This window comes from Lissotriton vulgaris, chromosome 7 (genome assembly GCF_964263255.1).
Source record: "Lissotriton vulgaris chromosome 7, aLisVul1.2, whole genome shotgun sequence".
Lineage (NCBI taxonomy): Eukaryota > Metazoa > Chordata > Amphibia > Caudata > Salamandridae > Lissotriton > Lissotriton vulgaris.
In genome coordinates this window covers 897,519,841-897,547,226 of record NC_141695.1, presented here as the reverse complement: position 1 = coordinate 897,547,226, position 27,386 = coordinate 897,519,841, and the positions used below count along the sequence as shown (strand labels likewise).

The 27,386-nt window shown below is 46.9% G+C and overlaps 1 protein-coding gene across 3 annotated transcripts in view; it reads right to left on the bottom strand.

Moving 5' to 3' along the window:
• Positions 1-24,450, bottom strand: part of LOC147702657 (zinc-binding protein A33-like) — a 98,166-nt gene extending 73,716 nt beyond the window's left edge. For 2 of the 3 annotated variants that reach the window (XM_086931320.1, XM_086931322.1), the window contains exon 1: positions 24,312-24,450. The gene's annotated coding sequence lies outside the window, so the exon portion shown is untranslated. Of the gene's footprint in view, positions 1-23,897; positions 24,016-24,311 lie in introns of those variants that run through there. The other variant, XM_086931321.1, reaches the window with a different exon arrangement.
• Between the last annotated feature and the right edge of the window lie 2,936 nt (positions 24,451-27,386).

Here is a 27,386-nt window from a genome sequence, read left to right as displayed (position 1 = left end):
CTTCTTTGTTGCTTATTTCATCCTGTAGATTAGGGTTTATTTTTCCTTCCTTGGACTGCAAAATTAGAGGAATTGGTAAAGTAAACAGTCTGACAATTATGATGGAGAACAGAGTGATAAATGAAAGGCTGTAGGATGTCCGTTTTCTTTCTAACAAAAAACATTTAAATAGTTTCCAAATGAACTGAACAAATATTTCAAAATATACCCGCAGTTAGGAAAGCAATATTTTGCCTAGTTTCACATTATTTGAGACCAGTTTTTGGGATCGAGCACATTACAGTTAGGTTAAGTAGATTATTCGTGTCACTAAACCTGCAAGTCTGGCAACATTTTTATGAGTTTTCAAGGCATGAGAATCCTACTTTGGATTTATCATGAAAAAACTGTTTGGGGTGAAAAATAAAATACACCATTAATTAATTCAACAGGTAGCTCAATTTCACAGAAATCCTCAGAAAATGTGCCGGAAGGGAAGGGAATAATAAGGATATCTGTTGATCTTAATGCTGAGGTCAGTTTTAAAGCCTTATTCTCAGGACAGAATTGTTGAAACTCTTCAGCCAAGTTCTGAGAAGGATACATGGCTAAAGTGGACCTATGAGTTAATGCAATCTGCCAATGACTGGACACAGTCAACAGCCCTTGTTTCCTTGGAGTTAGCCTGAAGAAAGGGCTACTTCTCCCAGTAGCCACAGAGGCATCTGCATTGAAAATAGAAATGAACAGTGTCACATGTCTCCTTAGAAGCATCAAAAATAGAAGGGAAAACCCACAAAGGGCAGAAAAACAACATTGCCAATTTGAATAGTTCTTGCCTCCGAGCATATTGAGAAGATTTGGGAAGCAATATACCTGTAATGGGGGAAGGAGGAGAATGAACTGGGCGGAAACTAGGCTGTGTTATTGAAGGCTTTATTGAACTTAATAAACATCTCCTTGCAACCAATACATCTGGGGATGTTGAAAACGGTCCTTTGAAAGTGGGTGATAGTTCTTTTCTTGACGCTGTGTAGTCTACTTCGCGTCTTCGACCTTGTCGACTCTCGGGAGAGTCCGTGATGTTAAAAAAAAAAAAAAAAAAAAGAGAACAGAGGAGCACGGGTATGAGATCGCAGTTCGAGGACGTAAATGAGGGATGGGAGTGAAGGGCTACCGCACACTGTGCTACACACAACGAAAAGAACGTTTATGTGAAGAAAAACCGTGAGGGTGCTCGAGGTACGAGAAAAGTGGGCTGAAGTGTGAGAGACCCGGCTACACCTCTGGACGCCCATCCTTGGTAATCCACGCTCCTCCTAGAGCGTGGCGGGGTGGCTCGTGGTGCCGATTTCGTCCACTGCTCCGTAGAGGATCATGCTCTGGTTACCGACGTCTTCATCCTCCTTGGTGTTCGCACACACCTCCTTCCAGTTGTCGTCCGACCTTATTGCGCGGCACGTCGTGATGTCATCCGGGGGCGGGGTTTTGATGGGAGAGAATCCCCAGTTAAAGGAGCCCTCTTCATAATCCTCTGATGCACTTCGGAGCGGTAGAGATATTGAGCTCCAATCGTCCTGTTGAAGAGAGGAGAGGGGGATGTTGCAGTCCACCAGTCTGCAAAATTTTTGTTTTCCTTTTGTGTCAACCATACTTGGCTACATCCCCCAATCCCCCCCCCCCCAATCGGGGAAGAGGGAACACCCTGGATAGGTAGTCATTTCCCTTTCGGTGACGTACCTCAAATGCAGAGGGTTGAAGAGCCAAGAACCAACAAAGGACTCTGGGGTTTCGGGATTTATTCCTACACATCCACTGTAAGGGGGCATGGTCAGTGTACAGAGTGAACGGCCTCCCTTTTAAGTAATATCTCAGCTTGTCTATTGCCCATTTTACTGCTAAGCATTCTTTCTCAATTGTGGGGTATTTTACCTCCCTTGGGAACAGCTTCCGGCTTATGTACAGAATAGGATGTTCAACCCCCTCGTCTGAGATAACACCGCCCCAGCCCATAATTCGAGGTATCAGTGTGTAGTATAAAGGGCTTGTTGAAGTCGGGTGATGCCAATACCGGACTCGTAGTGATTGTAGTTTTGAGAGTCTGTAAGGCCTCTACCATTTCTTTGGTTGGTTGAAGTAACAGCTGGGGCCTGGCATCTTTGCGGAGACTATCAGTTAGAGGGGCAGCCACTCCGGAAAATTGTGGTACAAATCGCTGATAATACCCCATCAAACCCAAAAAGGCACGGAGATCTCTCGTTTGTGGGAAACTGGCTTTCTGCTATTGCCAATACCTTTTCAGCTTGAGGTGCGATCACGCCATGTCCCAGGACATACCCCAGGTACTTCACTTTCTGGTATGCTGCCTGGGATTTTCTGGAGTTAATGTGTAGGCCGGCTTGACTAAGGGCTTGGAGGACTATCTGGAGATGCAATAGATGTTCTTGCATTGTCCTGCTAAAGATCACTATATCATCTAAGTATGCTGAGCAAAAAGGGATGGACGTCTTGGAGTACTGTGTTCATTAAAGTTGGAACGTAGCATGGGCCCCGTGTGGCACGAACGGCAGCAAGATGTTGAATTCGTAAAGTCCTTCCTCTGTTGCGAATTACGTCTTCCTACGAACTTACTCTCTCAAAGGTACCTGCCAGTAACCTTCAGTCAGGTCCAGCGTGGTAATGTACTTGGCATCCCCTAACTTTTCAATGAGCTGGTCAACCCGTGGGATGGGATATGCATCGAAGGCAGAGATGGCATTCAAGACTCAGAAGTCCATACAGAACCGTGTTGAGCCATCCGGCTTTGACACCATCACTATAGAAGATGACCAATTGCTCACCGAAGGAAGCATCAACCCCAACCGTAATAGATCCTGCATCTCCCTTTCACTGCGGCGCTCTTTGCTGCCGGTATCCGATAGGGCCATTGTTTTACGACCTTCCCTGGCAGAGTTGTTATACAGTGTTTGTGAGAAGTTGGCCTGGTATATGATGTTCACTATTCTAGTGAGCACCTTGCACCAGTCCAAACAACCCTTATGGTGATGGTTGTAAAGTCAACCTTATAGTCCAGCTGTCCAAGGGGTAGCATGGACAAAGAAGTCTTAGGCTAAACTCAAGAGGGCATGTGAAGACAGCTGTTTTACCATATGCAATCCCTTCAATACCAAATGAAAGGACACCACACAGGCTATATATTAAAAATATATATGTATTTATTTCTAAAGCAATCCCCTGAACTCTTTATGAGCACAGAAGCATAAGCGCATAACAAGTAACTTAAACTAACATACAAAAGTAGCACAAATATGGATAGGGCCGGGTGGCCCACTAAACCACATACTGAAAAAGTGGTATAAGAACCACGTCACGAACAATGGTAAGGCCTAGGGCCTTGGGAATCACTGGGGATACACTGGGCTAACAATAGTTAGGGAGCAGGAGGCCCATGGGATGCGTGTGCAGTGTCTAAAGGCACACGTGGGCACACATAGAAGTCAATGGGTGCGTAAAGTTAGAAAGTTAAAGGTTTGGGAGTCTTCCGACTGAACTAGAAGCTAACCACTTGAAAGTAGGACACTAGGAGAGATACTCTTTACAGGAGCACCGCAGTACTCGCGTTACCTAACCCACAGGAAGCGGGTGCATAGGTCCCAAAGTGTGTCGGGTTTCGTCGTGGAGTTCTATGGAGCCTTGGAGAAAAGATGCTGCAGGCGGCCAGGAGAGAAGAGTCCGGGTGGATCCAAGGATGGATCGAAGATGTAGAGGACCTGAAAGCAGAACCAGGCGATGTCGCGAAGCAATCAGATGCCAATGGGAAGCTCGTCTCTGCAGCCACGTGGACCAGGAGGCATCGACGATGACCAGGAGTCAGGCACGGACTGTCCCACGAAGGCTCTCGCTGTCGGCGGAGTCTGCTTCAGGATTGGAGTCAACAAGACTTGGCAAAGGCAACCCACGCAGGATACGATGTAGGCTTCTTACTGCTTCTTTTGAAGGAAGCAAGGGCCAGTCTGGCGCAACTAGACCAGCGGTGTAAGTTCAAAGGATAGTCGCCAAGATGGCCACTAGCCAACGGGCAAGTGATCATGCAGACGCGTTGAGCAGGAAAATGCAAAAGGGCCCCACGCAGAACTCGTGGAGGGTGCAGGGCTGATCTTAGGTGCAGATGCTGCTCGGGGCTGGGGCTTCTCAATCCCCAATGCACAGCTTCTAGGAGGCCTCGGATGCTGCACAGTTAGCAGGTCGCAGGCTTTTCAAGATGGCCGGTCCCACGTCTCTCGTCGCCTCCATGGGTCTCAGCTTTGCAGGGACTGTGGATCGGGCTGTTGGATGTATGGGAATCCGGTTCTTGTCAGGCTCTGTGCTCGGGCTATGGCGGGAGGCTGCGACAAAGCAAGCCGTTGATCGCTGGATGGTGCCTGCTTGTGCAGGGTGGTCACCCCTTGGCCACAAGGGAGATTCTTCAGTCGTCTTCTTCAAGTAGATAGTCGAAGGTCCAGAGTTTCGTTTCAGTCTGGATTAATCTAAAGTCTTGGGACTCAGCTCCTAACCTATATACCAATCTTAGGGGCTGGATTACCTGCTGGGTCCCTCCTATGTGTGGGACCAGGGAAGGGGGTGGTTACACCCCTTTCCCTTTGTCCAGTTTCACGCCAGAGCTGGGGCTGGAGTGCCCCAGCAACGGTTTGAACTGGCCCATGCATGGGACACCTTGTGCGCCCCAGGCAGTGTCCCAATCCTTTCAGCCCTCCCTGTCCCAATACACAAAATCCTGTCTGGGGTGGTGCTAGCACCTCCCATGGAAGGAAACCTATTGTCCAAGCCTCCTTCGCTGGAAGGACTCCCAGCAGCAGGAGGTCAGACTTGTGTCTGTGGCAGCAGCATCCATTTTGTGATGCTGAGGCTCTGGTTAACTTTAACCGGGAATAGTAGGAACAACAAGTCTTCTCCCTCAAGAAGGGTGGAATGCTACCCCTGTCGCCAGGAATGGCGAGGGGGAGGGGGTATTCAAAATCGTATGACACCTTACTGGACATGTTTTGATAAAGCCAAACCAGAGTTAGCATTTAACCGGGAGGTTCATAATGCCCTTAAGAGTATATGGTATGGCAATATCCTAGAACAGCTATAAGGACATGGTTCCGAAAGCTACAGACAGGCTCAGCTAATGCTAGAGCACCATCTCACATAACAATCCTGGAGGCAGAGTGCTTGGCTTTAAGACCTGCCATAGGAGTGACTTATAGGTGTATATGTGTCTAGATATAAGGTTAGATATAGGCATACTATATCTAAGCAAGGGGTGATTACACAACTTTGCCCCAGCTGAGTGATCAGCCAGTTGTGTCAATGTAAATGGCCAGCCAGGGGTGGCATAATACATGATGCAGCCCCTGGTAGGCCTTGGATGCACCTATGCCCTGGGTACCTATAGTACACTGTACAGGGACTCATAAGGTGACACAGTATCCAATTGGTAATGCACCTAAAGTGCATTGTACTGAATTTAGAGAGAGAGGAGCTGGGCTGTGGGTCCGATTAGCAGGCCCACAGCCACATTAAGTCGAAAACCAGTGAAGCAAAAGTGGGGTGACCATAGGAAAGCAGACCCTACTCTCCTACAGTGTTCTGCAAGACTTGTTCTCCCCGGAATATCTGAAAACAAAGCTGAAAACTGCGGCAAGGTTTCGTACAGTTTGGCTCTGGTTTCTTTTGTGAGATCCTCATTGATCAGCAGCTGGTCAAGCGTGGTTCCCCCCGAATCAGTAGTAGGTAGGGTCAAATTGGCGGATTTTGGTAGGGGCCCCAGCTATTTAACAGGTTTATGTGAAAAGTTTGCGTCCATCTCTGGGTCATTTCTATTTAGTATGAAGTCTTTCCGATGTTCCCCATGACTTTATAGGGGCCTAACCATTCGGATTGGAATTTTTTTGAGGACGAAGGGAGAAGCACCAGGAACCAATCTCGAATGGACAAGTGTCTCCACCTCTTTCCTCGGCTATAATAGGCCTTTTGTTTTTCTTGGCTTTTTTCTAGATGCGAGTAGGCCAGGTCTCTTAATTTCCATATTTTGGATTTCAGTTGCTGTGTGTATTCCAACACGCCTTTGTTCTCTTCTTCCTCCCTCTCCCAAGTTTCTTTCGTCATTTCTAGTAGCGAACTGGGCTGCCTGCCATATAGTACCTCGAACGATGAGTAGCCCAGACTGCTGTGTACTTGTGCACGGATCACGTAGAGGGCCAGGGGTAGCAATCGGTCCCATTCCTTTCCCTCGACTCCAACATTGTTTTCAGAGTGGTCTGCACGTCCTATTGTACCTTTGCACGGGCTATCCGTTTGAGGGTGGTAGACAGTGGTTCTTATGTGGCGCAGATCCAGGGTACGGTAGACCTCCATCATTAGACGGGATACGAACGGTGGTGTCACTTTGGTCCGTGAGGATTTCTCTTGGGAACCCTATCCTGGAGAAGAGTTCCAACAACTTGTCTGCGATGTTTCGAGATGTTGGGGCTTTAAGTGGGAAGGCCTCCGGAAACCTGGTGGCATAATCCACAATTACTAGGGCGTATTGGTTCCCTTTTTGCATCTGGGGTAGGGGTCCGATTAAGTCCATTTCGATTCTTTTGAATGGGTTTCCTACTATCGGCACTGGCTGTATGGCTACTGCCGGGGGTCGTTGGATGTTTTTCTTCTGACATTCTTCACAAGTCTGGCAATGGATTTTGATATCTTTATAGACACGTTTTGGGTTGTCTTCTCAGTGCCTGTGTGTTCCGCAGTGAGGTGAGAGTGAGAGAAGAAGAGGATTTGCTCTCTAAATGCCAAAGGGACCAGGAGTTGGGCGGGATCTTCTATGCTACCTTTACGATACAAAAGACTATCTTTGATCAGGAAGTGGGGATAGGTGGGTGATGGATTGTCTTGGTTTGCATGAGCGGTCTCCCAGAGGGTGGCGTCATTAGCTTGAGCAAACCTAAAACTCCTATCCATTAACCAGGGTTCAGGGGACGTAAGGGCAGGTAGTGAATGGTTGGATACCTGTGTTTTGAGTGATATGGGGCTTCCCTTCTGTATGCTATGCTGGAACAACCGTAAGAAGACGGGATAGTCTGTCCCCAAAAGCAGTTCCTCAGGTAGTCCCTCTACGACCCCCACCCGGACAGTACATGGATTCCCATTAGGAGGGGCGAGAGTTATGGAGGCCACGGGGTAAGGACGTACATCCCCATGTACCCATCTGAGGTGTACTGAGTTGTCAGGTATATCTTAGGACGGGAATAGGAGGCTTTTCTGTACTACTGATTGCCTGCAAACCGAGTCTAGCAATGCTTTTACCCTCCTGCCATTCATCTGTACAGTCACATAGAAAGTGGTCCCCATCTCGGCTGTGTATAAGATAGACTTCCGAAGGTAGCCCACTTCCATTGGTTCTTCTGTGGGTCTACATTTGGGGCAGAGCCGCGCTATGTGGCCCTAGTCACTACACTCTAAACACGATCGTTCGCGGAAGGTTGGCATGTCCGTTCGGTTGGGCTTGATTCGTGTTGGTTTAATCCTGCTCGTCCTTTTTTTCCGACTTTACGGGAATGAGTTTCGATGATTTCGCGCTGTCCCACACAAGATTGTGTGATTGGGCTTGCAAAAAAGTTGTAGCCATTTCCACGGCCAGCTCCGGGGTAAGCTGATGGTGTTGCTTTAACCAGCTCTGTGTTCCATAGGGTAATGACTCCAGGAATTGTTCCAAATATATTCGGTCCATAATTTCATCATTGGAACTTGGGGGCGGGTTTCAATCACTTGTCAGCTGCCATCTTGAGCCGGAAGAAGAGAGTCTTAAGGTTCTCCCCTGGCCAGCCCCTTTCTTTCCTGAATCTCATCCGGTATACCTCGGCATCCAATCCGAGGTGATCCAATATGACGTCTTTGATTACATGGTATGGGGTGTCACAGTGGGCATTAGCTACTTGGTATGCTGACTGGGCTTCCCCAGTCAGCAAAGGTGCCAGGAAGAAGGGCCACTTGTCTTCAGGCCATCAGCAGGCTCTAGCAGCACGCCCGAAATTCCCCCCCCAAAAAAATGCATCCGGGTCCTCCCCGGCTATGTATTTTTGGAGGGAGATTCCCGAGGGTCCGTGTGTCGTACCCCTAACATTTCTTTGAGGGGTTATGGTGGGTTCCTTTAGGGCTTTCAGCAGTCCCTCTAGTTGGGCAGCTATACAGTCTTTAAACACGTCCCGATCTGCTTGGGCTGATGTCATCTGCCTTTCGACTGCCCACTCTAGTCTTTCCTGGCCTTTTACCATATGCTGAATAAGCATGTCCATCTCAGGTGTACTGATGGACTGGGATGGAGATCCCACTTCTGACACCAAATGTAATGGGGAAGGGGTGAATGAACTGGGCGGAAACTAGGCCTTGTTATTGAAGGCTTTATTGATCTTAATAAACGTCTCCTTCTTGCAACCAATACATCTGGGGATGTTGAAAAGAGTCCTTTGGAAGTGGGTGATAGTCCTCTACTTGACGCTGTGTAGTCCGCATCAGGTCTTCGAGCTCATCGACTCTCGGGGGACTCTATGTTGTTATAAGAAAAGAGAACAGAGGAGAGCGGCAAGTTGTAAAGTCATCCGGGGACGGGATTTCGATGGGAGAGAATCCCCAGTTAAAGGAGCCCTCTTCATAATCCTCTGATGCATTTAGGAGCGGTAGAGATGTTGAGCTCCAATCGTCCTGTTGGGGAGAGAGAAGAGGGAGAGAGGGGGATGTTGCAGTCCGCCAGTCAGCACAATTGTTGTTTTCCTTTGGTGTCAACCCCACTTTGTTACAATACCAAAACAACCGTAAGAGAGAGTACAGAAAGAGTCTAGCATAATTTTTGGAGCTGAAGATTCCACAGGAAAAACAGCTGCAGAAAACAGAGTATAAATCATCTAAGGTGAGCGAAGAACATGAAGTAAACAAGTATTTGCAATGCAATAGGTCTCGCAATTGCGAGGTTTTGAGCTATTGGCATTGTAAATGACAATGCCTTTTATTTATAGGTTTCAAAAACCTACAATAATAAAAGGCATTGTCATTTACAATACCGATAGGTCAAAGTTTATAAAATGTGAGACAAGTTCTATTGCAAATGCTTGTATTCAGCGCCCCATAAAGCATTTTCACTCTAATCGAGGCCACTCCCCTTTGTTTGGACGAGGGGCGTCTAAAGAAAAGTCCGCTGCTAAAGGAAGGCTCGCTATGAAATGTTTTACAAATACAGAAATAAAATCTGATTGAACTGCATGTAACTTTTCTGGTACCTTATTTAAGATTCTAAAGTGTGCTTCTGGGAAAAAAAAACATTACATGGATTGGGGGGTTGGTTGAAGGTGATCTAATGTGTCATGTAGGTGTCAGTAAAAACATGGAACACCACATAGTGTCAACTATATTTAAAGATGTACTCCCAGAAAAAACATTCAAACAATTCACTACCAAATCCCTTATTCAACAAGCATTTGCAATGCAATAGGTCAGGCATTACTGATAGTTTGAGGTATTGGCATTGCAAATGATAATGCAACGCCAATAGCTCACACTTTCAGTAATGCGAGACTTAGTGCATTGCAAATGGTTGCGTAGTGAGCCAGAAACCAGCATTGTTGTCTCAGTGTAGTACCGTCAGCTGTTCCTAGAGGTCTCTAGTGAGCAAGGCACCAGCATTTTATGTCTCGGTGCAGAACCGCAAGCTGCTCATAGGAGGTCCCTAGTGAGCAAGGACCTGGAACTGCATATCTCGGTGTAGTACCTCAAGCTGCTCCTAGAGGTCCCTAGTAAGCAAGGCATCAGCACTGCATGCCTAGGTGCAGTACCGCAAGCTGCTCCTAGAGGTCCCAGGTGAGTAAGGCACCAGCACTGCATGCCTAGGTGCAGTACCACAAACTGCTGCTAGAGGTATTTAGTGAGCAAGGCACCATACTGCGGACCTCTTTTGGTCACATATGGTACTGCACCCTGTAGAAGATATGGTAAATCCATCCTACCCTTAATGCATTGCAAGCAAGACAGTACTAGGAGTACATTCAAATAGCTATGTCCATATATACAATTAGTAGGTTTGAAATTTGACAAGAATTATTACATTAATTTTGGATTGGTTGTGCTCTGTGTGGAGCTGATGAAGGGAAATTTATAGATGGTCTCATATAAATGTGAGATGTGCTAGTGAATAAAGTAACCACTGCCGGCCTAGCTTAGGATCAAGTGTGTGTCTTGCCTGAAGCCTTTTAAGAAAATAGTTCCTTGAGGCTGTAATTGAAACCTAGGGAGTAACAACACATGCAACAGGGGATGTCCTCATGGGAGGTTACAAGTAGAGACAAGGCGGTACTAAGGCGGGACTACTAAGACTATTGACCAATGAAAAGCCACCATTTACAAAGCACAGTAGCCAATTAAAAAGATGGGTGGAAAGTGGGCGGAGCTTTATAACCATATCCAGAGTACAGCATGTCTCGAAGAGACAGTGCAAGTGCTGCCGAGGTGAGACCTAAAAATTTGACCCTTGACTTCATTTAAAGATACACTCAAAGCGTCTGGGACCAACTGGCAGCTCCCAATTGACTGGTTGGAGACACTTGATTTTGTCCAACACACGCTGAAATAGTATAAAAATAGAAAACAAACTATAATTCACTAAAGAACAGAAATACATAACAGAACAGATTGAAGTTTCATATGCTAAACAAAATAATATTGGAAATACAAAAGAGAAAGAAAGATCATAACACGTGCTATGGAACAGAAAACTATAGTTATAAGGTGTACAGAAAGTACATACTCAAATTCTGAGGAAAAGTGAAAACACTGCAGAAGAAGATATTGTACATATACAAACATAGCAAAAAGAGAGACCATGCATAATAAACAGATGGGATCTTCAGACATAGAAACAATTCCGAAAAAATAAACTTCACAAACACACAATCAAACAAAAGAGACAAAAATAAACAAATCAAATGAATGGAAAACTTGCAGAATAGAGAAACAAATGGTACAGAAAGTTACGAATAGCACAAATGAAACTCCAAACCTAGAAAAACTACCCAACAAAGAAAGCTGAATAAAACCTAAACTTCTCGCTCTGAAATGCTACAGGGAATTGTCGCAAACATCACACCACCAGGTAAGCGTGACATTCAAGCCAACACTTCTGAACAAAGAAACCACACACACACACACAAACCCATACACTCTGCAATAAGCAGAATCTAACAACGGTCATGTCTGGCCAATTCCAACATCGGTATTAGAACCCGGACAGATTAGGGGTGACCTAAAAAGAAATAGAAGCTTGAGGGGTGGAAGAATCAAATGACAAAAGTCTGTTTTTTGCACGAGCCTGACCGTACATGCCTGTGGTGTAAGCAATGCTTAAGAGCTCTACCACTGTTGATATTGTTTGTTCCCACTAAGCCTTGTCCCACATGGGAAGAGGTAAGCACACTTTGACGTCCGATTCAATGTTGGCGACGGTGCACATGTATCACAAGCGGCTAGCTTGTGCACCCCCGATGAGGAAAGCCAACATGGGACAACGGCCGCAGGTAAGAAGCTTTCACTTACTGTCTTATCTTTAGTTTGGACCACGAGATTTCAATGTAGCGACGGTTCAAACTCTGGATTTCATTCCAGCACAAGACCTTCTGTCGGCTGTGAGACTAACTGGAGGCAGACCAGGTCAATCTATGCAAGGCTACAGCCTTACCAATCATCTACTTTGGGATGCCTCTAAAACCTCTTTGTGAGGGCACCCGTATACTGTCAGCTCACAGGCAGAAAATGACTCAGGATGTTGGTGGCTTAGCACTGATGGGTGTTGGTTTGGCAGTTTTAAGAGCTACGATACAGACCCTCATATATTAGAAGACTTCACCGATGGTCTCAGCTCAGTGGCCGAGAACGAGGAACATTAGTAGTGGGAGATCTTTAAGTAGGAAAGAAGATTAAAAACATGTGCTGTCAAGACACACACACAGAAGGCAACAATACAGGGAAGGTACTCTGAGCAGCATGGAACCCTACATCAAGGGAAAAGAACCGTAGATGTATCAAAAGTACCAGACTACCTGTATCCACATAAGCATGCCCGCTGCAAGGTAAAGCAAGAGAAAAGAAGGTTACTGCAGCAGAAGCATAGAAGACGGCCTTAAATTATTGTAGAAACTTTCAAGCCATTTCAAAGTCTGACTGAGACTTTATATCAAAAGGTCGGTATCCCACACTATGATCATTCCAATATATTTCACATTGGGATATATAAAAATACCAGCAAACAGCTCCACCAGCCTAATTTGCTCGTTAAAGCAGAGACACAACTATTTGAAACAAATATTGGCAAAGCCAATAAGACTAGCATCCGCTGGCAGTTTTTTGGGCTTAGTCAAGGCTGGTTTTCTTATGGTTTTTGTAATCCTTTGTTTTCAGGGTCTCTTCAGAGAACTTGCCAACATAAAACAAACATTGGCTAAAAGAGAGAATATTTTTGGGGGTTTCAAAAAGCGAACATTGCCCTATCCGACCCTAACCGTAACTACTTTGTGTTCAGATGTGCTCCTTGCGAAAGAGAAAAATTGCATCACTCAGAATTAAGTTAACCAATCACTGAAGACGGAGGGATGATCCACTGCCCCATGCTGTGTGCTGTAGTGGGTGGGAGAAGATGTGAATAACGCAACAACATCCTGAGAAGAAGAGGGTTGGCTGAAAGTCCCTCTGACATATAACCTTGCATTACTAGTCCCTGGCACTGGAGGAGAGTACTTTATGCACAGAGGTGTTCTTGTGAAACAGCATAATGCAAAAAACTACAGTGAAGTTAGCCAACTGATTAAGTGGGCTGACCCACTGCCCATGGGTGAAGTGGGTGGGAGGAAAACGAGAAATACACAATAATTAACCAATGGATGAAGCGGCATGCTGAAAGCCCCAAAAAGTATTGGACTAAACTCAAAAGGTCTTTGCCAATCACACACTCTACAAGTAATGTAACTAAGCTCCATTAGCTTGCATCTTTCCCCTCACCCTGATCAGAGCCGCACAGTGCTTCTGTGCTCTCTAGAACATTCTGGTAAATGTAAACAACATCTCCAGAGGCAAAAATAATCCTCTCTCCAGAATTGATAACGGCCACAAGACATTCAATCATTTCTTGGGCTTTCCAGAGGCAACCTTTGGGCATGATCAGTCTATACGACAAATGTATATATGAAGTACAACCGACGTAGACAAACATCTTGGTGGTAGTTGACAGAAATGTTGTTGTATGAGAACCAATAGACAAACATGCCCTGGGTCTCTCTCTTCTAGTACACTGTTCAATTACTCATCCAGTTCCCGCGAGCGTAGACCATCCCATCCCCTCTTCATATCGTCATTGGTCTGTTCATCACAGTCTGTATGCAGATGACTATGACCTGTATGTCAGGTGTAGGAATTGCTAGTCATAAGTTAAATTATTTAAATTAGACCATTGGAATGTTAAACGCTCCATTAAAGACAATGAAGCACTCCGAATGAGCGGGCCTTATGGCTGTTAGAGCCCACTAGAGAGGGCTCGATGGGTATATTAGAACATTGGAATGTTGAGATTTCCATTGCAGACAATGGAGTAGCTCTGGAGTTATAATGGCTCGTTTAAGCCTGGTGCTCAAACATTTCAATGTTTGTCTTTCTGTTTCTCCCTTTTTAATTTAGAACATTCTATCTTTAGAGGGTGGAATGTTCAGACAGGCTCATAGCACTTATGCCTCAGCTATACCTGCCTCGGCTCACCCTTGTTATAGGCCCTTGCCTGTGGCTAGGGCCTATAACTCTGGGTCAGCACCTTTAACAACCGGAATGGCCCTTGGCAAAGGGCTATAGTATGAAAAATGATGACCAAAAATACGTTCAAATCAGCACCCTGCCTTTGGAAGCCGCCATCAAGCAAGAGTCCGAAAGAAGCAAAGGAATGGATCAAATACCCTGGAATTAAAATCAATAAAGATCTGTTTAAAGTGAATTGTTTAAAATTGATTTAACGAACTCAACAAGGGGTTAAACTTCATAGTAGGAACCTCTTGTCGATTACATTTGAGTATATATATTTAATTAAAATATCAATGCATAATTAAAACTGCTTCAATAAAAGAGCCAGTGCATTGATGAAGGAGTGTGTACGTTCTCTTAAAGACTGTGGCACGAGTCACTCTTCTCCAAACACTGATCACCTGCCAAATTTCAGAAGGACCAATGGTCTGCAGACCTGGGTGCCACACCTCTACAAGGACTGCAACAGGAGTCGCTTTTCTCCAAGCACTGAACACCCACCCAACTTCAGAAGGACCAATGGTCTGCAGACCCGGGGGCCACACCTCCCCTAGGACTGCGGCACGAGTTGCTGTTCTCCAAGCAGTGATCACCCACCCAAATTCAGAAAGACCAATGGTCTGCAGACCCGGGTGCCACACCTCCCCAAGGACTGCAGCACAAGTTGCTGTTCTCAAAGCAGTGATCACCCATCCAACTTCAGAATGTCCAATGGTCTGTAGACCCGGATGCCACACCTCCCCAAGGACTCCGGCACGAGTTGCTGTTCTCCAAGCAATGAACAACCATACAACTTTAGAAGGACCAATGGTCTGCAGACCCGGGTGCCACACCTCCCCAAGGACTGCAGCAAGAGTTGCTCTTCTCCAAGTACTGATCACCCTCAAACTTCAGAGAGCAGCTCCTCACTTCATAGTGGCTCTGCCAGAGCTGAATTTGTACAAACAATTCAGAAAAGGGGGTGGTGATGAACAGAGTGTCTGAATTAAGCAGACCACTCTTACCCAGTCCAAAGATCAGGGCTTGATCCATCACCGTTATTTATCTCACTGCACCATCCCAGCTCAGAACCTGCCGTTATTTATCTCACTGCACCATCCCAGCTCAGAACCTGGCTATATGCAAATCAGTCTGTCCCTGGCCCAGTGCATCATGGGAACAGGGCAGACTAAACTACCAAGCCAATTCTTCACCAGAAAGGAGACAAGCTACCGGGGACCGGTTTCTGGCATTTCAGCCGTCTTCGGCCCGGCTTGCTTGAATCCTGATGGTGCAGTGAGAAAGGGACTCATGTCGGAGTATACCCTGCCACACCTATAGTGGCCAAAAACAATTCCGAAAAGGGGGTGGTGATGAACAGAGTGTCTGAATTAAGCAGACCACTCTTACCCAGTCCAAAGATCAGGGCTTGATCCATCACCGTTATTTATCTCACTGCACCATCCCAGCTCAGAACCTGGCTATATACAAATCAGTCTGTCCGTGGCCCAGTGCATCATGGGAACAGGGCAGACTAAACTACCAAGCCAATTCTTCACCAGAAAGGAGACAAGCTACCGGGGACCGGTTTCTGGCATTTCAGCCGTCTTCGGCCCGGCTTGCTTGAATCCTGATGGTGCAGTGAGAAAGGGACTCATGTCTGAGTATACCCTGCCACACCTATAGTGGCCAAAAACAATTCAGAAAAAAGGGGGTGGTGATGAACAGAGTGTCTGAATTAAGCAGACCACTCATGTCCACCATAAGCGTGGAAGGGTATACTCAGGTGTGAGTCCCTAGCTCATTGCACCATCAGGATTCAAGCAAGCCGGGCCGAAGACGGCTGAAATGCCAGAAACCGGTCCCCAGTAGCTTGTTTCCTTCCCAGTATAAGAATTGGCTTGGTAGTTTGGTCTGCCCTGTTCCCATGATGCACTGGGCCAGGGTCAGACTAATTTGCATATAGCCAAGTTCTGAGCTGGGATGGTGCAGTGAGCTAAAAAACGGTGATGGATCAAGCCCTGATCTTTGGACTGGGTAAGAGTGGTCTGCTTAATTCAGACACTCTGTTCATCACCACCCCTTTTCTGAATCATTTTTGTCCACCATAAGCGTGGAAGGGTATACTCAGATGTGAGTCCCTAGCTCATTGCACCATCAGGATTCAAGCAAGCCGGGCCGAAGACGGCTGAAATGCCAGAAACCGGTCCCCGGTAGCTTGTTTCCTTTCCAGTATAAGAATTGGCTTGGTAGTTTGGTCTGCCCTGTTCCCATGATGCACTGGGCCAGGGTCAGACTAATTTGCATATAGCCAAGTTCTGAGCTGGGATGGTGCAGTGAGCTAAAAAACGGTGATGGATCAAGCCCTGATCTTTGGACTGAGTAAGAGTGGTCTGCTTAATTCAGACACTCTGTTCATCACCACCCCTTTTCTGAATCATTTTTGTCCACCATAAGCGTGGAAGGGTATTCTCAGATGTGAGTCCCTAGCTCATTGCACCATCAGGATTCAAGCAAGCCGGGCCGAAGACGGCTGAAATGCCAGAAACCGGTCCCCGGTAGCTTGTTTCCTTCCCAGTATAAGAATTGGCTTGGTAGTTTGGTCTGCCCTGTTCCCATGATGCACTGGGCCAGGGTCAGACTAATTTGCATATAGCCAAGTTCTGAGCTGGGATGGTGCAGTGAGCAAAAAAACGGTGATGGATCAAGCCCTGATCTTTGGACTGGGTAAAAGTGGTCTGCTTAATTCAGACACTCTGTTCATCACCACCCCTTTTCTGAATCGAATTTGTACAAAGGCAGAATTAAGACATGAGGGACAGAGTTGCTGCTCCTCTTTGTATAGGTGTGTCCCCCGTCGCGTGTAACCACTTCAGGAGGAAGAGTCTTGAGTTTGCCAACAGGTTCAGTGACACTGCGCTGAAGGCACATGCTGCTGAGATCTCTCAGAAGTGAAGGATGGAAGATCTTGCATTTACAAAAGAAAGAAAACTGTTAATTTACCACGGCTGGGGTAACACCTTCTAACATGAGAACTGGAAGGAGTCACAGCCAAGAAGTGAGATATTGGAAACACACCTCCAGATGCAGCCAAAGGAGCTGGGTTTGCAATAGTTGTATCTACAGCTAACTAGTCCGAGTACTCGAGGTCAGATCAGCAAAAGTAATCAGCAATGGTATGTGGCCAACAAGCTGCAAGATTAGGCACTATAAGATAGGCGATATAAGAGTCAGGTCCCAGGGTCTAAAGGGGATGAAGCGTAAAACATAGAATGATGAAAAAAAGATAAACTCGACAACGAAACAGAACAGATCTGGAAACAAACTAAAAAAGAGCCCGACACCCCACACAAAAACACAACAGAGAGCAACTACACACACAAAACCACAGAACACAATGCAACTACAAGGAAAGCACATTAGGGAAGTGTGACACGCCGCCTGCTTACACTACAGTAGTGAAACCTTTCAATACATTCTTGATACCAGAGATAAACTCAGCACACAAACACCACCAAACAAAGGTAAACTACCTACGAGGGAAGACAGAACAATGAGAAACTCCACATCCAGTCAACACAGAATAAAGTGAAAAGGTACACTTAGAAACACCACAAAACAAAGAGAACATCCACTCAAAAAATACGAAACATTCAAAAGACGACACACAATAGCACTACATAAGGAGGGCCATGGCTTACTTAAGAGACATACCCCCACAACTATTCGCTACAAGAGCAAACTTTGCACAACAACAAACTCCATAGCATAGTTAAACTCCACACACAACAGGAGAGAGGTTCTTCACACACAGCAACACTACACAACATCCAGAGAAACAGCACAGAACACACCCGCTGTGTGCAAGCTTTACATTTCCAGATATGGGTGATCGAGGAGCAGAGAGGGGTCCGTGCCGGGTGTGCACCTGTGACGGTTGAAGAAGCAGGCACCTCAAGAGGCCTGACATACGACTGACCCGTCCTCGGCCCAGCTCTCCCTGTTGGACAATTCCTGGCTTCACGACAGACATGTTGGCCTCCAGAGAGGAACTCTGGCAACGTCCAGCTAAACCGGTGTAAGAAAGGTCCAGGCTGGTAGAGAGTGGATGCCCGTTCAAACGTGACCATTTGTAGATGTTCAGCGAGGCGCCTCTTAGGTAGGCAGGGGGCCATGCCTGAGCCAGGCTGGGGTCCCTGAGCCCACGCAACGGCCCCCACAGCCCCCGCTCATTAATCTAAGCCATCTTTTAGTCAGAGGTGCCCACCTTGTTTGCAAGCTGAGTGCACAGAGTGGCACTTGGGGCAGAGGAGACTAATTGTGCTGGTTTTATGCTGCTGGCTGCCGGGTGCCAGGGGTGAGCCAACGGCGTGCATTCGAGGGGACACAGCGTAGTAGGGAATTGATAATTTATAGAAAAATACAGAAAGCTGCCTGCTTTGGCGAAAGCAGCATTGATTGTGTACAGCTGACGCAAGCATACCTGCTCTCTGACAGCTGGAAGGCTTTAGGGCGCTGTGGGGAGCGCAGCACTGCGTTCGTCCTCATCCCGCCGGTACCCAGAAAAAGAAACAACATGTCCAAATCTGAACCAACGACAAAATACGAGTCCAAACCGGAGTAAATGACAAGAAAAAACAAGCGCTCGCCATCTGTTTTCACTCAGCCCCGTGTTTACGGGGCTGAAGAAAACAGATGGTACCCATAAAGATAAGAATTCATTTGCGACAGAAGGAAAGCAGGCAAGACAGTCCGGGTGGGCTGGACCAAAAAGCCAAAAGGGAGGCAACCCAGAAAGCTAATTTCCAATGGCAGGCCACCGTTTACCATAAACGGTGACGCCAGCCAATGGAAATGAGGGGCGGGGCTTAAAGCCCCATTCTGAAATCACCTTCATCACAAGAGTCGCAATGCTACGCGAGACCTAAAAAGGGGAATCAAAAAAAACCTTGCAACATCTTTTTTAGATCCAAACCACCTTACTTATAAATAGAACAGAAAATGATGTCATAGGAAATGGTTGAACCCCCATTTGAACACAGAAGCTCTGGCAATAAAAACTTGGAAGGTGGCCACAGAGGTTAAGATTGCATAGAATGCAAACCACATCCACTGTCACAGGATGATGGTGTTGCCCGTGTATGGAAGCTGCATGAAAAGAAAGACTTGACACTTTACCCTTGAGCTATGTGATGTCTCTGATCATCAGTAATCCTTCCTCCAAACGCTCATCCCAACATCCAATACCACACGTGGAGAAATCCACCAGTAGCAGAACCACCACTTTTGGGGCTACTGCTGCCGCGCACATGCCAATACCAACACCCAGTCTGGTAAAGCAGATGGCGAATCCGTCCTTCCCACCAGGTGTTGCCTACTCGTCTGACAGTGCATAACTAGATGACTACACTGCTTCAGAACCAAGGACATTTTGGATTAATTATTTTTATCGATGTAACACTTGGCATCAGATATCCAGGCTTGGACTTTGGTGTTGCAAAACATTGTTATCAGGTCTGTCAGACGAGCTGTTTCAATGGAGCAACCCATGACTACACTCCCGGAACAGATTAGGATTGCAAATGAAACATGGTGTTCTGTGGACATGGGGCTGGGTAACACCAGTGGCAGCTGGTAGTGAACGGTGGCAGTGGAGTTAAGGGGGAAAAACAAAACCAGAAACTGTACCTGCAGGTCGCCGTCGCAAGCCGCTGCCTCTTCTCTGATGCAAGAACCAGGAAGCACCCAGGCTCCCAAACTCCACTGACCAATCACAATGCTGTCTTACAGAAGCGTCGTGATTAGTCTGAGCGCTGTGGCTCGGTGCTTGGAGAGGGACTGTGAGCCTGTGCATGTTATTCACCGTGCTGTGCAATACAGCCGGTGGAGAACATGCAAAGTGCGCATGATGGTTTGGCCAGCTCGAGGGGGCCGGCCAAACCGCAATGTGCACTAAAAGTGGAGCAACCACACTCCTCTTCCCTCAATGTCAAAGGAACCCAACCTGCCCTAACCAACCTGGCTGCAACTGCAATACTAAAAATAATGTGATAACGTTCAGTTATCATTTTAGTTTTCCTTTGCACTGCTTTATAGCAGTGCGGCGATGCTCCTCCGCAATAGCGGAGGAGCCGCAGCTGGTTAACACTCCCTCACATCATGCCCAGGAAAGGATAATAGGATTGCACCTTGCACCACAGGGGGGTTACAGCAACTCCACAAAGCATACGCCTGATGCTTTGAGCTGTGCTGACCCTATGAAATGGAACACCCAGATATTTGCTTTGGATGGCAGGGGCACAGGGAGAAAAAAGTCCTGACATCTGTGAAGACCAAGAAAACAACTTCAAATTAGCTTGAATTATTTATTTGGATATCTGTTTCTAAAACAACGTGTAATCCATGTAGGAAGGTACCTCATGACTATGGTTGCCCCCAACTTTTTGCCCTGTGTTTTAGCTGGTTTTTTACATAGTCGACCTGGGGCCCTGCCAAACAGGACCCCAGGCCTACTGCTCTCTCTGTAAAATGGATTCCATGTACCCTAGGTACATTTCCAATTGGTACTGGGCCACCTTATCAGACCCTGTAACTCAGGGCATAGGTGTACCCAGGGCCTACCAGGGGCTGAAGCATGTATTATGCCACCCCTGGCTGGCCTCCTAAATTTGACACAACTGGCTGCATGACAGCTGGGGCAAAGTCGTGTAATCACCCTTTGCTGTAGATATAGTATACCTATATCTAACCCTAAAAATGGACACACAGATTCCTATCAGTCACTCCTATGGCAGGCCTTAACAATCCTGAAGGCAGAGTGCTTGGAATCGTGTGAGATGGTGCTCTGGCATGAGCTGAGCCTGTCTGCAGCTTGCGGAACCAAGTCCTAATAGCTGTTCCATGATAACGCATACCATATACTCTTAAGTGCATTATAATCCTCGCGGTTAAATGCTATCTTTGGTATTGCTTTATCAAAACATGTCGAGTAAGGTGTCATACGAATTGGAATACTAACCCCTCGCCAATTCAGGCGACGGGGTTAGCATTCCACCCTTCTAGAGGGACACGACATGTATGTAACTGTGAACCCCGGTTAAAGTTAAACGAAGCCTCAGCTCCACAAAATGGGTGCTGCCACCACAGACACGAGTCTGACCTCCTGCTGCTGGGAGTCCTTCCAGCGAGGAGAGCTTGGACAAAGGGTTTCCTGTCCGGGGCGGTGCTAGCACCATCCCAGACAGGGTTTTGTGTATCCTGGGTAGGCAGGGCTTTACAGGAAGGTGACTGCTGAGTGGCACCCCGGTGCTCACTACACATAGGCCGGTCAGAACCAGTTCCAGGGGCACACCAGCCCCTGGCCTGGGGGAAGTCCGGCATGGGAGAGGGGTGTAACCACCCCCCTCCTAGTCCCACCCATAGGCAGGACCTAGTCACCGGGTCAGCCCCTTTTCTTAGTATAAAGATAGGAGCGGGCCCCCTGTTCAAATTAGATCATCTTTGGAATCAAGACACGACTTTCTGCGAAAGGACATCAAGATTTCTTCTTCAAGATTCTCCCTTGTGGCTAAGGAGTAGTCACCCTGCATCAAGCGGGCACCATCCTAAGAACACTGCGGTCTGCTGCAAGTCCTTCCTCCGGAATCCGACGACACAGCTCGACGAGACCCGGCTTCCCTGGCACCTCTGACCTCTACTCACCTCTACAGCCAAGCTGAGAACCGTGAGTGCGACGAGACCTCGAGGGACCGACGATCGCCAAGACTGCACGACTTCTTTGCAACAAGCCCACCGAGTCTTCCACTGGTGAGTGCTTTGGGGTCCGAGAAGCCCCAACCCTGAGCAGCTCCAGCACCGAAGATCAGCCCTCCAGCATCTCCACGGTCTGCGTGGGGCCCTTCTGCTTTTTGCTGCTCACCGCGTTGTTTGGCTACTAGCCGGCTGGCTTGTGGCCTTCTTAATGACGCCCGACGACATCACTGCTGCTGGTCTGGTTGCTCCAGACTGGCCCTTGCTTCCTTCTTCAAGAGAGGCACCCCGGACCCTCCTGGTCCACTCCAGACGCCATTTTGAGTCCACCGCGTGGGCTTGAATTTGCCAAGGCTTTGTTGCCCAATCCTGGGTCCAGCGACGCCGACAGCTTCATCCATCGTGGGACAGCTCGCTCCTCCATCCTGGTCGCCGACAACGCCTCCTGGTCCGTGAGATCTGCAGAGCACAGCGTCACCCACTCACCTAGTCGAGGTGACTACCATCCGGTGCCCTCCTGGTGCCACCTGACTACTGGCTAGTAGTCACGAACTTGGTCCCCTCTGCTTTCAGGTGTCATCTATCTTCAAGATCCAGGCTTGGATCACTTCGAACTCTCTTCACTGGTCGCCTGCCAGCATCTTTCTTCCAGGCTCCTGGTCCGTCTACGAGGATTTCCGACGTCTTTTGAGACATATGCAGCTGCAGCCCCTGGGCTAGGTAACTTCGGCATTTCGGTGCCCCAGCATAGCCTCAGAATCCACTTTCGTTTTCCTCCTACCAGGTCGGGTTCGCCCGAGAACACTAACTCTGTGAAATCTAGCTACCATAGACTTTGTCCCGCATCCCGCGTGAGAGTGCACACTCTGCACCCGAGTTCCCTAGGCCTCCTAGAAGTAATCTGAAGATTCTATAGTCAAGACCTAGCGATTCCAAAGCCTATTAGTACTGTACTTACCTGCTAGTAATTTCGCATTCCACTTTCAGAGTATATGGTTTTCCGTGCCCCTCGGGCATTTGTATATACTGTGCTAACTTAAGTATTTTCGTAAGAGTTTTGTTTTGTGCTTAGTACCCTGTCCTCATAAAGAGTACAGGGCTGTTGTGATTTTAATAAATACACTGTTTATTTTCATAACACTTGTGTGGTGTCCTTTCACTGGGTGTTCAAGGGGTACATGTGTGGTATAACAGCTGGCTTAACACGCCCTCTCGAGTCTTTAGCCTTAGACTGCTCGTATCCATGCTACTAGGATAGCTGGTCTATAAGGTTGACTTACAACCAATCATCAATAAGGGTTGTTTGGACTGATACAAAGTGCTCACTAGAATAGTGAACATTATACATCAGGCCAACTTCTCACAATCCATAGTAATCCCTCACTTTTAAAACACACAAACATTACCTTAGAAAAAATACAAGCAGTTCTACCACTAACTCAGTGACAGTGAAAGGTAAATATTTTAAATCTGCTAACCAAGGTAACATTAGGTTTCAGAATGTTTTCACTTTCAGTGCACTTTGAAGTCAATTAATTTACAACCGGGAAAAATCAAATTCAGAGGTTCTTTGACCTCAAATTCTGAAGCCGTAATTACTCGATTCTCAATCACAACATAATTTCAAGTGTTGAATCTCGGGATAATAGTTAATGCTAAATGCGCAAGTTTTCCCCATTTGCACATGGTTTCACTTGCCACAAATTGACTAAACAAATAACTTGTGCGGCACCATTTATGGAAGAATTATAATCGAGATTCAGGAATAAACATGAGTTTGTGGCTAAAGCAGGCTTTGTGCTGGTCTAGAATGAGGGCCTAAATACTTATGCATAACTGATGTTTTCATTTGTCGCTTAAGCATTCAGGAGCTCAAACTGCTTCAGAGTTCCAATAAAGTAACATGATTGTAACTGTGCGCTTACATTTAGAGATAGAGCTAGATAGAGACATCGACATGAGTGTACAGTGTGGGTCTGGGAAGCCCGGATTCAAGCACAAACGTCACCATGTCCAGTCTGCCTTATTTGAAGGGCATTATAGCCTAAGGCACTTGTAAAAAGGTGGACATTGTGATGAAGTAACCCATTCAACAAACTTGATCAGGCCCTATCCACACATGTTCACGTTAGATGCATTGTATGGAAAATCATCTCAAATTAGTATCTTGACAATCTGGCACGGATCAATCCTTGACACGAATATCTACTCTCGCTTGGACCTGAGAACAAGAGACCTCAGCAGCTGTCGCTGCCGATCCTCCACCTCAACCACGAGCTTTAGTGTAGCTAATCCTGATATTTCAGCCTAACATGATGAGATGTGCAGGCACGTACCGCTAACAGGAAAAGAGAAACTCCAAGTCCCAGCATGCAGGGTGCTGTCGGTGGGCAGCTATGGCCGGCTGACAGTCACCCTCATTGCACGGAGCCAGTTTGTCACTGTGCTCCCCTAATCCCAGGTGAGCGCGTGCGCTGCAAGGGAGCCGCTGTGCGCGTGCAGGCTTCGACGCACCCCGAGGAAGAGCAACCGTCGTCCTTCCCACCTCTATTTCTGGCCCCGCGGTTCCACCCACTGCCGGGGGGGGGGGGGGGGGTGTACACTTCGTTACGGGCATGAACTATGACCCCGCCACCTCCAACTGCTAACTGCACGTGGCCAACGCAACACCCCACCCGATGAAACAGGGTAGCAAGATTAGAGAATTAGGGGTTTGACGGAGGCGGCAGACTGCCGCGCGCGTGTTTTACCTTTTTAGATCGAGACGACCTCGCCCTTCTCGGGTCTCTCTGCTCCCGTGTCCCGATGTAGGTCGCACTCGGCGGTGAGGTAATTTCCACCTCCCTGGCCTTTCTGATCCGTTCCTTTCGCTTTACAGATAATAACAACTTGCAGTTTCCAACCAACTCAGAGAGACTGGTGAGTGGCATCTGCAACATCCAATCACTTGCTGCCGTGCACACAGACTGTAGTCACATGGAACTGCCTGACCTCGAAATAACTTGCAGAGAAAACAGAAAATAAGTTCTGTTTATGTGATAGAAAGCTGTTTGTCGGCCGAGAAACGAAACTAGGAAGATGGGTAATATTAATCACTTGCACAGCAGAAACTGAATTGCTCAACTAGATGTTGATTTTTTTTAATCGATATCAGATCTAAAAGTAAACCTGTGGCACACGGGTTCCCAGGGCCGAATTAAACCCTGTAGAGGCCCCTAGTCAGTCAAAATGTTGCCCCTACACACACCCTCGCAAAGTATCTTCTAATTCATTTTTTTTGTTGATAAACCAACAACACTTTAAATATTTACTTTCCTCAATTTGTCTGGGGTGAAATCTTTCAGGATAACTTGGAAGTCTACCTTTATTTTGTAAGGCATCGTATTCAGTGGAGTCTTTAATGTACAGTTTTCCTTTCTTTGAGTTGATTCCTATTATCTATCTTTTGGAAACAATTTAAGAAAGCTTGATTGTAATTTTCTTTCAAGATCAATTCAGTATTTTTTTTGATCCGTTGTCGCGGGGCCCCTAAAAGGAGAGTGGGCCATAGGCCGGAGCCTACTTTGACTTTTTGGTCATCCATAACTGCGGCTTCTACTGTATTATTTGCAGCATCACTTAAAATAGTCTTTGAAAATGATTAACTTCAATGTTTAATGTCCTAAGAAAACATAAAAAATAATGTGCATATGTGCAAAATCAGTGAAAATAACCATAAGGAGAAATACGTTTCACCTGGAATAAAGTATGTAGAGTGCTTTAATCATACATGCCAACATACTTGATTTAGTTGGGAGACTCCTGAATTTGACGCAAAAAAAAACTTTATTTTAGCTACCTCTTGCCCAAAATTGCCTCTGCTTCAATAGAAGTCAATGAGGAAAATACATTCCTCTGACTTTTCTTTGGGTGGAAAGCTCCCACTTTCCTGTTCTAAAAAGTTGGCATGTATGTTTAGTGTTATAATAAACACACATCACAGTCCCCAAAATTATGCTCATCTGGTGTCTTCACAGAGTCCAGAGACTGAACGGGCATTGAATCTGTACCTTACTTCACCCTTCCTGAGCAGTTTTCATTCATGCATATTGGCAGTGTGTGTGAAGCTTGCAGTGCTGGTCAGTGTGTGGAGCAAACACTTGAGGGCAATGAGAGAAGCTTGTATCAATGGGAGAATGTGGCACTTGTGCATAGTATGGGAAGCTGACTTTGGTGGGCAGTGAGAGAAGCCCCCACTGTTGGGAAGTATCAGAAGCTCACTCTGGTGGGTAGTGTGACAGGTTAGTACTAGCATGCAAGGTGAGCATGTGTGAAGTGGGAGAAGGTGACAACATTTTTGCAGTTTGAAAAGCTGGTACTGGAGCCCAGTGTAACAACAATGCAGCACCTCATTGCAGTGTGAGAAACTAGCACACATAGGCAGTCTGTGAAGCTGACCTTGATTGGCAGTGTGGGAAGTCAACTTGAACGTGGCGTACAAACAAAGGCATGTAAAGAAAGGCCCACACAACTGTTGTTTGAATGGCCTTGGCACATTAAAGCCAGACCTATAGACTTTGACAGGCACAGTACCATTAGCCAATTTAAAACAAGCATTGGAAATGCAATAGGTCTCGCATTAGGAAAGTTTGAGCTATTGGTATTGTAAATGACACTTTTTTTTATTTATGTGTTGGTTTTGAAAGTAGCAAAATTAATAGCTTTGTCAGTTACACTGTCAATAGTTTTAACTTTCGCAAATGTGACACCTATAGCATTTGTAATGCAATGTGTGTTGTATTTATGTGACTTAGATGTATTGATATTACAAATAACAATGGCTTTTAATTTTGTAAATAATTAATACTTAAATAAAAGTTATTGTAATTTATAATGGCAATAGCTTAAACGTTTGTAAATAACTTTTGTGAAGATTATGTTCAGTGTATTTTATTGTGACGAAAATCCAAGAACATTGCATTTGCACCTAAACACACACAGAGCCACACACATATAGATGTGGTGGTGGTGGATCTGGGGGATATGGTGGTGGTGGATGTGGTGGTGGATGTGGTGGTGGTGATGGTGGATGTGGGGGTGGATGTGGTGGTGGATGTGGTGGTGGAAGTGATGGTGGTGGGTATGGTGGATGTGGTGGTGGTGGATGCGGTGGTGGATGAGGTGGTGGATGTGGTGGTGGAAGTGGTGGTGGTGGATGCGGTGGAAGTGGTGGATGTGGTGGAAGTGGTGGGTGCGGTGGAAGTGGTGGGTGGATGTGGGGGTGGATGTGGTGGATGCGGTGGATGTGGTGGTGGTGGATGCGATGGTGGTGGAAGTGGTGGTGGATGTGGTGGTGGTGGATGCGGTGGTGGTGGAAGTGGTGGTGGATGTGGTGGTGGTGGTGGATGTGGCGGTGGTGGTGGTGGATGTGGCGGTGGTGGTGGTGGATGTGGCGGTGGTGGATGTGGTGGTGGTGGATGTGGTGGTGGTGGATGTGGTGGTGGATGTCATGGTGGATGTGGAGGTGATGGTGGATGTGGTTGTGGTGGATGTGATGGTGGATGTGATGGTGGACGTGGTGGTGATGGTGGATGTGGTGGTGGATGCGGTGGATGCGGAGGTGGTGGTGGATGCGGTAGTGGTGGTAGTGGTGGATGGGGTGGTGGATGTGGATGTGATGGTGGATGTGGTGGTGATGGTGGATGTGGTGGTGTATGCGGTGGATGTGGTGGTGGATGCGGTGGATGTGGTGGATGCGGTGGTGGTGGTAGTGGTGGATGGGGTGGTGGTGGTAGTGGATATGGTGGTGGGTGTGGTGGTGGTGGTGGTGGATGCGGTGGTGGTGG